At 44.4% G+C, this 14,303-nt stretch overlaps 1 protein-coding gene across 1 annotated transcript in view; it reads right to left on the bottom strand.

Moving 5' to 3' along the window:
- Positions 1-12,640, bottom strand: part of LOC145342851 (tight junction protein 2-like) — a 122,860-nt gene extending 110,220 nt beyond the window's left edge. Inside the window, exon 1 of the mRNA XM_080188365.1 lies at positions 12,571-12,640. The gene's annotated coding sequence lies outside the window, so the exon portion shown is untranslated. The remainder of the gene's footprint in view (positions 1-12,570) is intronic.
- Positions 12,641-14,303: the final 1,663 nt, after the last annotated feature.

Genomic DNA, 14,303 nt, shown 5'->3' with positions numbered 1-14,303 from the left:
ATGGAAACTGGGAATGTGCAAGAGGCTAGAATTGAGGCAGCACAGGGATCCCAGAGGTTGTAAGGCAGGAGGACGTTACAGAGATATGGAAGGGTGAGGCCATGGAGAGTCAGCTATAAGGTAGTGGATGTGGTTGGCTCGAGGATGCTGACATTCACTGCAGGACCAGCCGGACATGGGGAAGGCTGTGCAAGAAGGCAGCCAGCTCCAGGGAACTCAAACCTCCTTCTTCCCCATGGAGCATGGCCGTTGTGGATCTATAGATGGCCATCTTTTTCACAGAAGGAGGATTCTGAGATATGGATATTACTCAGATTATGTTATACAAGAGGCACTGCTTGTTTCCAACATTTTGTGATTGTAATTCAGAGTGCTGTCCTTTGTCTTTTATTTTTTAATTGTTGCAGTTTGTAACGCGCAGGGAAATGCTGCCAGCAGTGTAACAGAGGCGGGGACAGGCAGAATCAGAGTAAAGAGTGAAATCTAACTCTGAGAATTCCCTGACCAGTCATTAATCTTAGACACCATGAACCTTGTTATAATCCCGACTGATGTTAATAATGGATCCCAGAGTGGAACCTGGCTTGCTAGAATATAATTGTTTTTTTAAACTGCGGTGGGCATACATTTCCGGGAGACCACTGATTAATTTTTAGCGGGAGAAATAAATATTTATTGAACAAGAAAAATGAATTAGATTTGATTTGATTTATTATTAACCAAGGGTCATCTGGACTCGAAACGTCAGCTCTTTTCTCTCCTTACAGATGCTACCAGACCTGCTGAGATTTTCCAGCGTTTTCTCTTTCGGTTTCAGGTTCCAGCATCTGCAGCAATTTGCTTTTATTTATTCGGATAGTCAGATGTTTTTTCCTAGGGTAGAAAAATCAAGTACTCAGGGACATAGGTTTAAGGTGCGTGGGGAAAAGTTTAGAGGAGATGTTCGAAGCACGTTTGTTTTTTACACAGAGGGTAGTGAATGTCTGGAATGCGCTGGGGAGGTGGTGGGGGCGGGTACAAAAGCGGGATTTAAGGGGCAAGTAGACAAATATATGAATAGGATGGGAATGGGAGGTTACGATTTTAGTTTAGGCATCATGGTTGGTGCAGGTTTGGAGGGCCAAAAGGTCTGTTCCTGTGCTACTGTTCTTATTTCTTTATATACGTCAGTCTCTCATCAGATTTTCTAGGGTAACTAGAAACTTCTAGGGTAACTAGAACAGTAACTTCATTGTAGTGTTAATGTAAGCCTTACATGTGACTAATAAATAAATGAAATAAAATATCTGTGCGGAGTCTGCATGTTCTCCCCGTGTCTGTGTGGGTTTCCTCTGGTTGCTCCGGTTTCCTCCCACAGTCCGAAAGATGTGTTGGTTAGGTGCATTGGCCGTGCTAAATTCTCCCTCGGTGTACGTGAACAGGCGCCAGAGTGCGGTGACTAGGGGATTTTCACAGTAGCTTCATTGCAGTGTTAATGTAAGCCTAGTTGTGACTGATAAATACATTTTGCTTTTTTGAAATGCTGATACAGCTGTCTTCTTGGGACAATAATCGGGTCTATTTGAGGAAGAGTAGAGCAGGCCTCCTGGTCGATATTTAGCCCACAAACAACACCACTTACGCAGGCTGCCAGCTGATTGGAGCACTTTGCTGGATAGAAATCGACAGCTGCCTTTTGATGGTTCAATCCTGGGATTTCGGGAGACAAAATGACGCTTTCCCAAATTGGAAATTCGATTGTCAGCTGAATGCGAGAGTTTTCCTGAACTTTCCTCTGATGTAAAACAATCACCCATTCACAGACCTTATCCGATACAAACTCGCTGAACAGATTTAGGACAAAACCAATGTTCTGAAGTGGTTTTCTGTTCGTTTTGCAATTAAGAACATAAGAACATAAGAAATAGGAGCAGGAGTAGGCCATCCAGCCCTTCGAGCCTGCCCCGCCATTCAATAAGATCATGGCTGATCTGTCGCTGCTCAGTTCCACTTTCCCGCCCTCTCCCCATAACCCTTAATCCCCTCTCCTATCAAAAACCCATCAACCTGCGTCTTAAAAATATTTAGCGAGGCAGCCTCCACCACTTCAACGGGCAGAGAATTCCAGAGATTCACCACCCTTTGAGTGAAGAAGTTCCTCCTCAACTCCGTTCTAAACCGCTCCCCTTTTATCTTGAGGCTGTGCCCCCTAATCCTATTGTCTTTTTTGAGCGGGAAGAGTCTTTCCACTAAGAGTCTTTCAATTAAAGCTTTTTAGTAATGCGATTTGCGAATTAGAATTCAGCATACCAGACTAGGCCAAGTATTACATGTGGCCTTGGAAAAGTGAGGTGAAAATAACCAAAATGAATTTTAAACTTATTTAAATGATGGTAAACTAGTGTCTGTCACAGGCGCTATGGATCAGAATTCACCTCGTTTCTCCATACCTTCCTGGGATTTAGGAAAGTGCACCAGCCAGCGTGGTGTCGGAAAGATATATAACAGGGCAGGAGGAGGGGGAGGAGGAGGAATGCAAGGCCTGTCTTAGCTCAAGTCTGTTTACAATTTATGACTCCTCAGATATTGAAGTAATCTGTGCCCAAATGCAGCAAGACCTGGGCAATATTGAGGCTTGGGCTAATAAGAGGCAGGTAACATTCGTACCACATAAGTGCCAGGCAATGACCATCTCCAACAAGAGAGGAACTAACTAACCATCTCCCCTTGACTTTCAATGACATTATCCGTGCTGAACCCTCCCTCTGCCCCTACTATTAACATCCTAGGGATTACCATTGACCACAAACTGAATTAGACTAGCCGCATAATAGATCATAGAACGCTACAGTGCAGAAAGAGGCCCTTCGGCCCATCGAGTCTGCACCGAACACAATCCCTACATATTATACCCACTAACCTCCACTATCCTGGACAATAAGGGGCAATTTCTTAGCATGGCCAATCAACCTAACCCGCACATTTTTGGACTGTGGGAGGAAACCGGAGAACCCGGAGGAAACCCACGCAGACATGAGGAGAACATGTAAACTCCACACAGACAGTGACCCGAGCCGGGAATCGAACCCAGGACCCTGGAGCTGTGAAGCAGCAGTGCTGACCACTGTGCTACCGTGCCGCGTAAGTACTAATAGAGTCTTGTGGAGAGTAACTCATCTCCTGACTCCCCAAAGCATGTCCACCATCTACAAAGCACAAGTCAGGAGTGTGATGGAATGCTCCCCACTTGCCTGGATAGGTGCAGCTCCAACATCATCAAGAAACTCAACATGATTCAGGACAAAGCAGCCCCACGTGATTCGTATCTCATCCACCACCTTAAACATTCACTCCCTCTGCCACTGATGCACAGTGGCAGCAGTGTGTGCCATCGACAAAATGCACTGCAGCAACTCACTTTTTTAACATTTTTGGCATTAGTGTGAGGATAAGGTGTTCCATTCCAGGTGTGTTTCTAGAGACACACTAAGATGCTTTTATCAAAATAAAGTTTGGTTAACAATACGTTTTAATCACAATGAATTAATTAGCTTAACTGTTACAAAGTGAAATACTTAAGCATGACAAGATACAATTCTTAACTGCTAACCTATGTTTTAGTTCCAATTTAAGCAGTATTCTTTGCATAGACTTAACCTCCTCTTCGAAACCAGTTAGCAAACAACGCAGCCTTACATGTGTTTTATTTGATAACATCTAGAGAGCTTTTTGAGCAATTCTGGAGAGAGAGAGAGAGAGGGGAGCAGAGAGAGACAGAGAGAGAGAGAGAGAGGGAGATCTCTTGATTCTTACAGGACCAAGCAGAAACTAAACTGTCTTTCCCTGCATGAGCTCAGATTAAATCAAACACCCCATTATCTAGGATCAATTATTCTCCTACATTCTCAGCATTGAGCTGCCTCCTTTGCAGACAGATTGGCACCTGGTAAACCAGAGCAGAATTTTAAACATACCTGTCAAGAAACATGCTATAAATACATTTCTCAAAGGCACAGTATATCACACAATTCATTACCTGCCTTATATAATGCTTGACAGTCAATTCATCACCTTAACAACAAATAAATGTTGGAAGAAAATGAGAAAAAGACATATGTTTTTCTTCATACTGCTCTGATTTTACCCTGAGCAGTATCCTAGAAATACATTTATAGATCCTAGAATCCCTACAGTGTAGGAGGAGGCCATTCAGCCCATTGAGTCTATACCAACTCTCCAACAGAGCAACTTACCCAGGTCCAGCCCCCTGCCCTAACCCAGTAACCCCACATATTTACTCCACTAAAACCTCTAACCTATATATTTTGGACATTAAGGAACAATTTAACATGGTAAGAATTCCCAGTGTGCCTCATTGGAGCGATTACCAGACACAATCTGATACCAAGCCAAGTGAAAAGACCCTAGTCAGGTGGGCACAAAGGGGTGAGTTGTATGGAGTGTCTTAAAAGGAGGAGAGAGAGGTGGGGAGATTTAGGGAGAGAATATTAACTCTCTGAAGGCACAGCCACTGATGGTGGAGCGATTAAAATGGGAGTACTCGAGAAACAGAATTTGGGGTGGGGGTTGGGGAAATATCAGAGGGTTGTAGAGCTGGAAGAGCTCACGGAGATGGGCAATGTTGGGGGGGGGGGCGAAGGTTAATTCCTGGATTGCCCATCCCTAGTTGCTCAAGGGCAATTGAGAGTCAACCACATTGCTGTGGCTCTGGAGTCACATGTAGGCCAGACCAGGTAAGGATGGCAGATTTCCTTCCCTAAAGAACATTAGTGAACTAGATGGGGTTTTCCAACAATCAATAATGGTTTTGTGGTCATCAGTAGATTCTAGATATTTTTTATTGAATTCAAATTCCACCATCTGCCCTGGTGGGATTTGAACCCATGTCCCCAGAACATTAACTGAGTTTCTGATTAATAGGCTAGTGATAATACCACTAGGCCATCACTGCCCTGTATGGGCACCACAAAGGGATTTTAAAACAAGGATGAGAATTTTAACATTCAGGTGTTGCCAAAATAGCTCAACAAACAGGGGAGCCCCCTCGCAACATCTGAGCATCTAAAACAGGGAGGAGAGAGTGTCCGTTCTTTCAAACACTTGCATTGAGGTTAGGAGGGTTAAAGAAAGGCCCAGATACTGTTGGACTTAATCACATTGACGAAGATAGAAGATGTTGTCTATTCAAAACAAATCCTTCGAAATGCCGTCTGGCCCAGAGGTTATTGTTCTAGGTCACTGCTAGACATTGCATTACAAAATAACCGACAAAGCCATCTGACAAATCAATACATTTAATTCAAACAAAAAGGCTGAATGACAGTTACTACTCTCTTTAATTAGGAGAGATAGGAAATCACGTTGGGTGAGAGAGAGAGAGTGGGAGAGAGTATGGAAGAGCGATAGGGAGCGAGTGATAGACAGTGAGTGTGAGAGTGTGAGAGAGAGAGAGTGTCATAGAGACATGTAAGATAATGAAGGGGCTAGACAGGGTAGAAGCAGAGAGATTATTTCCACTTAGAAAGGGAACAAGTACTAGAGGGCACAGCCTCCAAATAAGGGGGAGACAATTTAGAACAGAGTTGAGGAGGAACTTCTTCTCCCAAAGGGTAGTGAATCTTTGGAATTCTCTGCCCAATGAAGCAGTGGAGGCTATCTTGTTAAATATGTTTAAGTCACAAGTAGATAGATTTCTGATCGATAAGGGAATTAAGGGTTATGGGGAGCAGGCGGGTAAGTGAAACTGATCCACTTCAGATCAGCCATGATCTTATTGAATGGCGGGGCAGGCTAGAGGGGCTAGATGGCCTACTCCTGCTCCTATTTCTTGTGTTCTTATATTTTTATTACATTCTTATGTGTCATGGCAAAAATCAGAGTATAAATCTCATGTGGTTCTCAGTTTGCAGCTGGGAATTCAAATTCCTTTTTACAAGTTACAGTTCTCTAGAGATCATATCAATCAGTTGCAATAGTGGTGATGTTACTGTTGTGTACAATATGTTTAATTTATCCACTTATTGTTATTCTCTTTCCATTTAATTTCCCCTCCTACCTCATGTCCATCCTTCATTGAAAGGACAGATTGTTCTTCCCCAGCCGTGTTGGCTAATAAATTCATGTAAATAAACTAAATATAATTATATATCGATATAACTTATAGAAACAGCTAGTGTGACTGCACTGCAAAAACAGGTCAGAGGCTGGGAATTCTGTGGGTTGTAACTTTCCTCCTTTTCTCCTCTCAACTCTCCAAGGACAGTTTGGAGATGTGGACTGTTGTTTGATTGGGCTGGAGGGTGTTGGGTGGGGACCATGTCTCTGGGTGGGAAGGTCAGAGGGCAGTCGTCCCTCCCAGAGGCCAACTGAGGCCCTTAGGTGGCCGTTCAAATTGGTTCCTCTTGAACCTTCGGCCAATGGGAACAGTTTGTTGCTTCCTCCTGTCTACATTGAGTAGCTTCCCCTGTTCTTCTCTGAAGCCACACAGTGGATTGGTCATTGGTGATTCTTTTGTTTCTGGTCACAACACCTTTCACGTCTCAGAAACAATCTCTGAACCTTTCTGATAAAGAAACAAGCCCTGCCTCAGCCTGGCAAAGGGTCATCTCGAAATGTTAGCTCTATTCTCTCTCCACTGATGCTGCCAGACCTGCTGAGATTTTCCAGCATTTTGTCTTTGAACCATTGTGTTTAGGCTTTACAGCAGGCACGATCAGTGCCGCCCAATCACAAGGGTGCCATCTGAGCTAATTCCACCAACAAACCTTTCGTTAGAGAAGGGCTTGCTACCTCCCCTCCTTTATATTAAGATAAATCTGGATTCAGATTGAAACAAAGACTTGTACATTTCCATAAATAGATCCAACCATCTTTCCTGATTTGCCGCAACACTAGCCTTGTCCAGTTTTACTTAAGTTTGCCAGACCAATCTTGTTCCAACAATCGTAAAGAAAGACTTACATTCATGTAGCACCTTTCACATCAATGGGATGTCTCAGAATGTTTTACAGCCAATGAGTACTTTTGAAATCCAGGGCCGAGTTTTCCTGTCCCGCCTGTCACGGGGATCGTAGCAGGTGGGACACAGACCACGGGCAGGATTTTCAGGCTATACGATGGGCATAGCAAGAAAATGCTGCCCCCAAGTATCAAAGAACATAAGAACATAAGAAATAGGAGCAGGAGTAGGCCATCTAGCCCTTCGAGCCTGCCCCGCCATTCAATAAGATCATGGCTGATCTGTCGTGGCTCAGTTCCACATTCCCGCCCTCTCCCCATAACCCTTAATCCCCTCGCTTATCAAAAACCCATCAGCCCGCGTCTTAAAAATATTAAGCGAGGCAGCCTCCACCACTTCAACGGGCAGAGAATTCCAGAGATTCACCACCCTTTGAGTGAAGAAGTTCCTCCTCAATTCCGTTCTAAACCGCCCCCCCTTTATCTTGAGGCTGTGCCCCCTAGTCCTACTGTCCTTTCTGAGCGGGAAGAATCTCTCCACCTCTATCCTATCCATCCCATTCATCATCTTATATGTCTCAATGAGATCTCCCCTCATTCTTCTAAACTCTAACGAGTACAAGCCTAGTTTATTCAGCCTCTCCTCATAGCTCAACCCCCTCAACTCCGGTATCAGCCTAGTAAACCTCCTCTGCACTCCCTCCAAGGCCAAAATATCCTTGCGTAAGTGCGGCGACCAAAACTGCACACAGTACTCCAGCTGCGGCCTCACCAATGCCCTATACAGCTGCAGCAAGACCTCCCTACTTTTATATTCAATCCCCCTCGCTATGAAGGCCAGCATCCCATTCGCCTTCCTGACCACCTGCTGCACCTGCAAGCTGGGTTTTTGCGACTCATGCACAAGGACCCCGAGGTCCCTCTGCACCGTCGCATGCTGCAGTTTTTCGCCACGTAAGTAATAGTCCTTCCTACCATTATTCCTACCAAAGTGGACCACCTCGCACTTGCCAACATTAAATTCCATTTGCCAGTTCCTGGCCCATTCGCCCAGCCTATCTAGATCCTTCTGCAGACTCTCCACACGCTCCGTGCAATTTGCCGTTCCACCAATCTCGGTGTCATCAGCAAATTTCGACACCAAACACTCGGTTCCCTCCTCCAGATCATCTATATAAATGGTAAATAGCACCGACCCCTGGGGCACTCCACTAGTCACCAACCGCCAATCCGAATAGCACCCATTAACCCCCACTCTCTGCCTCCTATTTGACAACCAATCCTCTATCCACGCTAACACCCTACCCCCAACTCCATGCCCCCTTACCTTCTGCAATAACCTCTTGTGAGGTACCTTGTCAAACGCCTTCTGAAAATCAAGAAAGACCACATCCACCGGCTCTCCTCTATCCACCGCCCTAGACACATCCTCATAGAACTCCAGTAAATTTGTCAGACACGACTTCCCCTTAACGAAACCGTGCTGCGCCTGCTCTATCAAGCAATTCCCCTCAAGATGCCTCGCTATTTCCTCCTTGATGACGGATTCTAACATTTTACCTACAACAGACGTTAAACTAACGGGCCTATAATTCCCTGCCCTTTGCCTGGCACCCTTCTTAAACAACGGCGTAACATTAGCTGTTTTCCAATCTTCCGGCACTTCCCCGGAATCCAGCGACATTTGGAAAATAACCACCAAGGCATCCACTATCACCTCCGCCATTTCTTTCAGAACCCTCGAATGCATTCCATCCGGTCCTGGGGACTTGTCCACAATCAGTCCCTCCAGTCTGTCGAGCACCGCCTTTCTAGTAACAGTAATGTCATTGAGACCCTCCAGTCCTACCACCTTTCCATCGCTAACACCCGGCAAATTATTCACGTCCTCCTCCGTGAAGACCGAAACAAAAAAGTTATTCAAGACCTCAGCCATTTCCCCATCCCCTACCACTAAGTCCCCCCTCTCATCCTCTAAGGGTCCAACGTTCACCCTAGCCAGCCTCTTCCTTTTTATATATTTATAAAAACTCTTGCTATCCTTTTTTATATTAAGTGCTAGCCCAGCTTCATAGTTTCTCCTACCCTTCTTTATCAACTTCTTTGTCAATCTTCGTTGACATTTAAACCTCTCCCAATCCTCTTCTCGCCCACTACTCTTAGCTACTCTAAACGTCTCCGCTTTTAATTCAACACTTTCCTTCACCTCCTTCGTTATCCACGGCTTATTACCTCTCCTCCTACACTCCTTTTTAACCATCGGAATAAATTTCTGCTGAGCACCAAGAAAGATCTCCTTAAAGATCCTCCACTGCTCCTCAGCAGATCTACCTTCCAACGCGCTCCCCCAGTCAACATTCGTCAATTCTTCTCTCATCCTACCGTACTCCCCTCTGTTCAAACAAAGGACGCGTGTCCGGGTACCCACTTTCTCCTCCTCCACCTGCACCAGAAACTCCACCATACAATGATCACTCTCCCCAAGAGGATCCTTCACTGCAAGGTCCCTAATTCTACCCGCCTCATTACATAACACCAGATCCAAGGTAGCTCGCTCCCTCGTCGGCTCCAACACACACTGTTCAAGGAAACTATCCTGGCAGCATTCCAAGAACTCCTCTGCTTTGTTAATCCATTCTCCCACTTTGAAAGATAATATACAAATACCCCCAGCTCTCTCACTTCTTGCATTCTTTTGTAAACTGCCCCATTTCTTCCCCACCTCTCCTATTTTTCAAATAAATTGAATAAATTATGACTCTTATTAAAATGCCGCTATGATTTATCATCTGCAAGTTTCTCACAGAAATGTCCAGGAGATTAATCCCCAATTCCTGGAGACACCAAGGGGGGGGCACTGGCAAGTTGGCAACCCCACCCTGGCACTTCTGGACTTTGCCATGCCTGTTGGACCAACTTCACCCACCCACCCGACCCCATTGCCCCTGAAACCAAATCCGACCCCCAGTGATAATCAGGGCTGAGTGACCTCATGGAAGAAAATTGGCGATGATAGGGTTTTATCATTTCTGACACCAAGCAGCTGATTAGATCGCCATCTGCCGGGCAAAATCTCTTGTGACTGTGGCTGGTTCTCAGCTGAGCAGCCAATGGTCATTTTGTGGTGATGCTTTCTATCATCAAAACCCAATATCTTTTGCAAACTCGGATAAAGAGCTTCCTCAATGGCTCTGCACAAGAACTGTCTCAGCTCCCAGATGGATTAGTTAATCTCATTCAGGATGGAAGTTGTATCATTGGGTTGTCCTTGGAGTACAGAGAATTCCATTGAAGTAAGAGTGTAGAGACAGGTTGTAGGTTTAACTGGTCCATGCCAGTGCTTGAGCTCCTCATGGGTCTCCTCTCACCCTACTTCATCCAACCTCATCACCATATTCTCCTATTTCATTTCCTCCATGTGTTTATCCAGCTTCCTCTTCCTCTGCTGGGAGTCCTCTGATCACCTCAACCAGCCCTGGTGCCAGAGGGTTCTACATTCTTACCACTCAGTAAAAGTTCACCTAAATTTCCTATTGTGTTTATTTATTAGTGACTATTTCACATTTAAGGATACTGGTTTTGGTCTCGCCCACAAAAGGAAAAATCTACCTGTATTTACATCTTTTAGAATTTTAATCATTGGCACGGTGGCACAGTGGTTAGCTCTGCTGCCTCGCAGAGCCAGGGGACCGAGTTCGATTCCTGGCTTGGGTCACTGTCTGTGCAAAATCTGCACATTCTCCCCGTGTCTGCGTGAGTTTCCTCTGGGCACTCCAGTTTCCTCCCACAGTCCGAAAGACGTGTTAGGTAGGTTCATTGGCCATGCTAAATTCTCCCGCAGTATACCCGAACGCACGACTAGGGGATTTTCATAGTAACTTCATTGCAGTGTTAATGTAAGCCTACTTGTGACACTGATAAATAAACTTTAACTTTATATATACCCACACACACCTATACTATATACATAGCCATGAAGATTGAGTGATGAGTGTGGTTCATTAGCTTTTCTCTATTCTAACCTAATAGTTATTAGTACATACTACAACAACCTGCATTTACGTAGGGCTTTTAATGTAGGAAATATCCCAAAGTTCTTTGGAGGAGTGTTATCAAACACAGTTTAACACTAAGCCACTTAAGGAGACATTAGGACAGGTGATCAAAGCAGGAGCAGAAGTGGAGAGGGTTAGGGAGGGAATTCTAGAATCTAGAGCTGCAGTAGTGGAGAAATGACCAGAAGCTGGAGTTGGAGAGGATTTAGGCCTGGAGGAAATTACAGAGTTAAGGAAGGGCATATGGCATGGTGCCAAACTTTGTTTGATTAAGTTACTGTGACTTGGGAAATTTCTATTGCATTGAAGGAACTACATAAATGCAAGTTGTTGTTGCTATTAGTTGCTGGCTCCAAGGCAGCATTGGTAGATCCCTTGAACAGATTACCTGTTCCTGTTCTACTTCATACGGTGTGTGAAATGGGGAACAAAAAGAAAAGCAGCAAAACTATCTTTAAAGTGAAAGTAACTTAAACGTTGGCTCAATGTGCAAACAAACTGCTCCAACCTTTGGACCTCTCAGTGCAAGCACAAGAGTTTCAATAGGGTTTGATGTATCAATTATCCACAATGAATTACAATGTGGGATGGCCTTCACTGTAAAGACTCAAAATCGAAAAAGGACCTCTCCCCACAAAGTAAATGTTATTTCAATGACGGTTCCTCTCTCAATTGAAGGGACTGAATCTCTGATATTCATAAAAGGCAGCATTGTCAAGTGTAAATATTACACCTGCAGTTTTGCAAGTTGACCGCACATTATCCAGCGCCAATAAAAACAAACTGAACAAAACCGGTTTACATCCTGGGAAAGAGGAACAGGGTGAAAAATGCAGGAAGGACAAAGCAAAGTTTTAAGGTTGCGGATTGTGGGGTGGGAGGGGGGAGGTTTCCATGGCTCTGGCGTCTAACCGTTTCTGCTCTATAATTGGCGGAATTAAATTACCCGAGAAACCGTCAGACTTCTTGTTGAAATTCTGCTTCAGAAAGAACATCCCTGACCAGGCTAATGAAGGCTGGCACAGTGGTTAGCACTGCTGCCTCACAGCGCCAGGGACCCAGGTTCAATTCACGACTTGGGTCACTGTCTGTGTGGAGTTTGCATGTTCTCCCCGTGTCTGCGTGGGTTTCCTCCGGCTGCTCCGGTCAGAAAGGTGTGCTGGTTAGGTGGACCGGCCATGTTAAATCCTCCCTCAGTGTACCCGAACAGGCGCCGGATTAACTACATTGCAGTGTTAATGTAGGTCTACTTGTGGCACTAACAAATAACCAATGGTAGATTAGCAACACTTTCATATGCAGTCAGCACAGGCGATTTGGACAGGTGTTCAATGCGTAATAATAAATTAAAACACTCAGGTATGTTATTAGTGATTGAAGTTATGTAACAATAAGGGATGCTGAAACAGGCCCTTGCAGCAAACACATTCACTCTCTGGAATTTGACAACATTTTCCAATTGTATTTATCTCACAGATAATGCTCCAGTTGGATAACACATCACTATTAATATAAGACAAAGTGAGTGATTTATTTCTTGTCCATACATTGCACTTACCTGTACTGACAGAGCACGCACCTATACAGGTGGAAACCACTTTCGCACACTGATTATTATAAACAAGAAATGCTGCACTTTCTTAACTGCTGCGAGTTGGAGAGGTAATACTCGGAGCTGGTCTCTCTTGAATTCCGGTTTAATTCCAGGGTATTTTGTTTGGCTGGGGACCCACCCGTGTTCAGAAATAGTCCCTCTTCCTGTTTAGCAGTGAAACTGGAGTGACAGGCAGGTGACTCACAACAACTTCCTCTATGAATCATCAGGAGTTTCATTACAGATAAAGCAGCCAACAGGTAGGTTGGGCCAATCCTCTAGCTCCCTGCAGTTCGTGGCTGAACCATTTATGCTGAACTATCATCGATACTGTGTCTGCAAACATTGGATTTTCCAATGGGCACATGATGCATTCCTCCTGTAACTATTTCATAATTCCAGTTAATACCCATAAAAACTTGCTGAAAACACAGGACTACCTTTTTGTTGTGACGTTCGCTACCAAGTTACTACTAAGCCACTAAGTGGTGGGACAGTGGGTTAGCACTGCTGCCTCACAGCGCCCAGGGGCCCAGGTTCGATTCCCAGCTTGGGTCACTGTCTGTGAGGAGTCTGCACATTTTCCCCATGCCTGTCTGGGTTTCCTCCAGTTTCCTCCCAGTCCGAAAGATGTGCTGGTTAGGCTGTGCCAAATTCTCCCTCAGTGTACCTGAACAGATGCCGGAGTGTGGCGACTGGGGGATTTTCACAGTAACTTCCTTGCAATGTTAATGTAAGCCTATTTGTGACACTAATAATTAAACTTTACGCTATTTGTCATCATACTTCACTGATGCATGATACACATGGTGCCAATCTAAGCAGTGACTCAGATGTTCTTGGAAAATTAGTGGCAAGTTTAATTGCAACTGCCGTTATTAGTGCCTAAAAACATTGAAACTTGTGGCTAGGAAGTGATATACTGTGAGTTACTTTTTAAAAATCCTTTCTACAAGATGTGTTGCCAGCATTTACTGTCCTCCCTAACTGTCCCTGAGAAAGTGGTGGTGAGCCATCTTCTTGAACTGCTGCAGTCCATGTGGTGTATGTACACCCACAATGCTGTTAGGGAGGGAGCTCCAGGATTTTGTCCCAGTGACAGTGAAGGAACGTCCAATATAATTTCAAGTCAGGATGGTGAGTGGTTTGGAGGGGAACTTGCAGGTGGTGGTGTTTGCGTGTGTCTGCTGCCTTTGTCCTTCTAGATGATTCCCTGTATTAGTCTTGCAAAAACTTGCTCTCAACATCCCTGTGAGTTTCCTGAAGTTGCTCCTTTTGCTCCATTCTAAGAATATCTCCCTGCAGATATTTTGGGCATGTTGTTGGAACACTGCCAATGACATCATTTCCTGTCCTGTCTTAAAACTCAATCTGCAAGGCCCAGAAAATGAACAATTAAAATCATGAAGTCTCTTTCCTATAAAAATAGATTGTTCCTAGAGATTTTTTCCAAATAAAATCTTGCATTTTCTTTCTATATTTGATATGACCCTAATTTATCCCATTTTCTTCTGCGTTGCTGTTTCTTTCCATATTCTAAATCTCATTAATTAATGAAATTATCATCGGAGCCTCCCATTCAGAAGCTCCCAGATTCCCTGTTAGCTGTTAACAATTTGTATTTGCAGCAATTTGTTGGGGATAATAATAAAATTAAAGTAAAAGTTTATTTATTAGTTACAAGTAAGGCTCACATT

This window comes from Carcharhinus amblyrhynchos, chromosome 5 (genome assembly GCF_965287045.1).
Source record: "Carcharhinus amblyrhynchos chromosome 5, sCarAmb.v2.hapA, whole genome shotgun sequence".
Lineage (NCBI taxonomy): Eukaryota > Metazoa > Chordata > Chondrichthyes > Carcharhiniformes > Carcharhinidae > Carcharhinus > Carcharhinus amblyrhynchos.
This window is presented reverse-complemented; position numbering and strand designations above follow the sequence as displayed.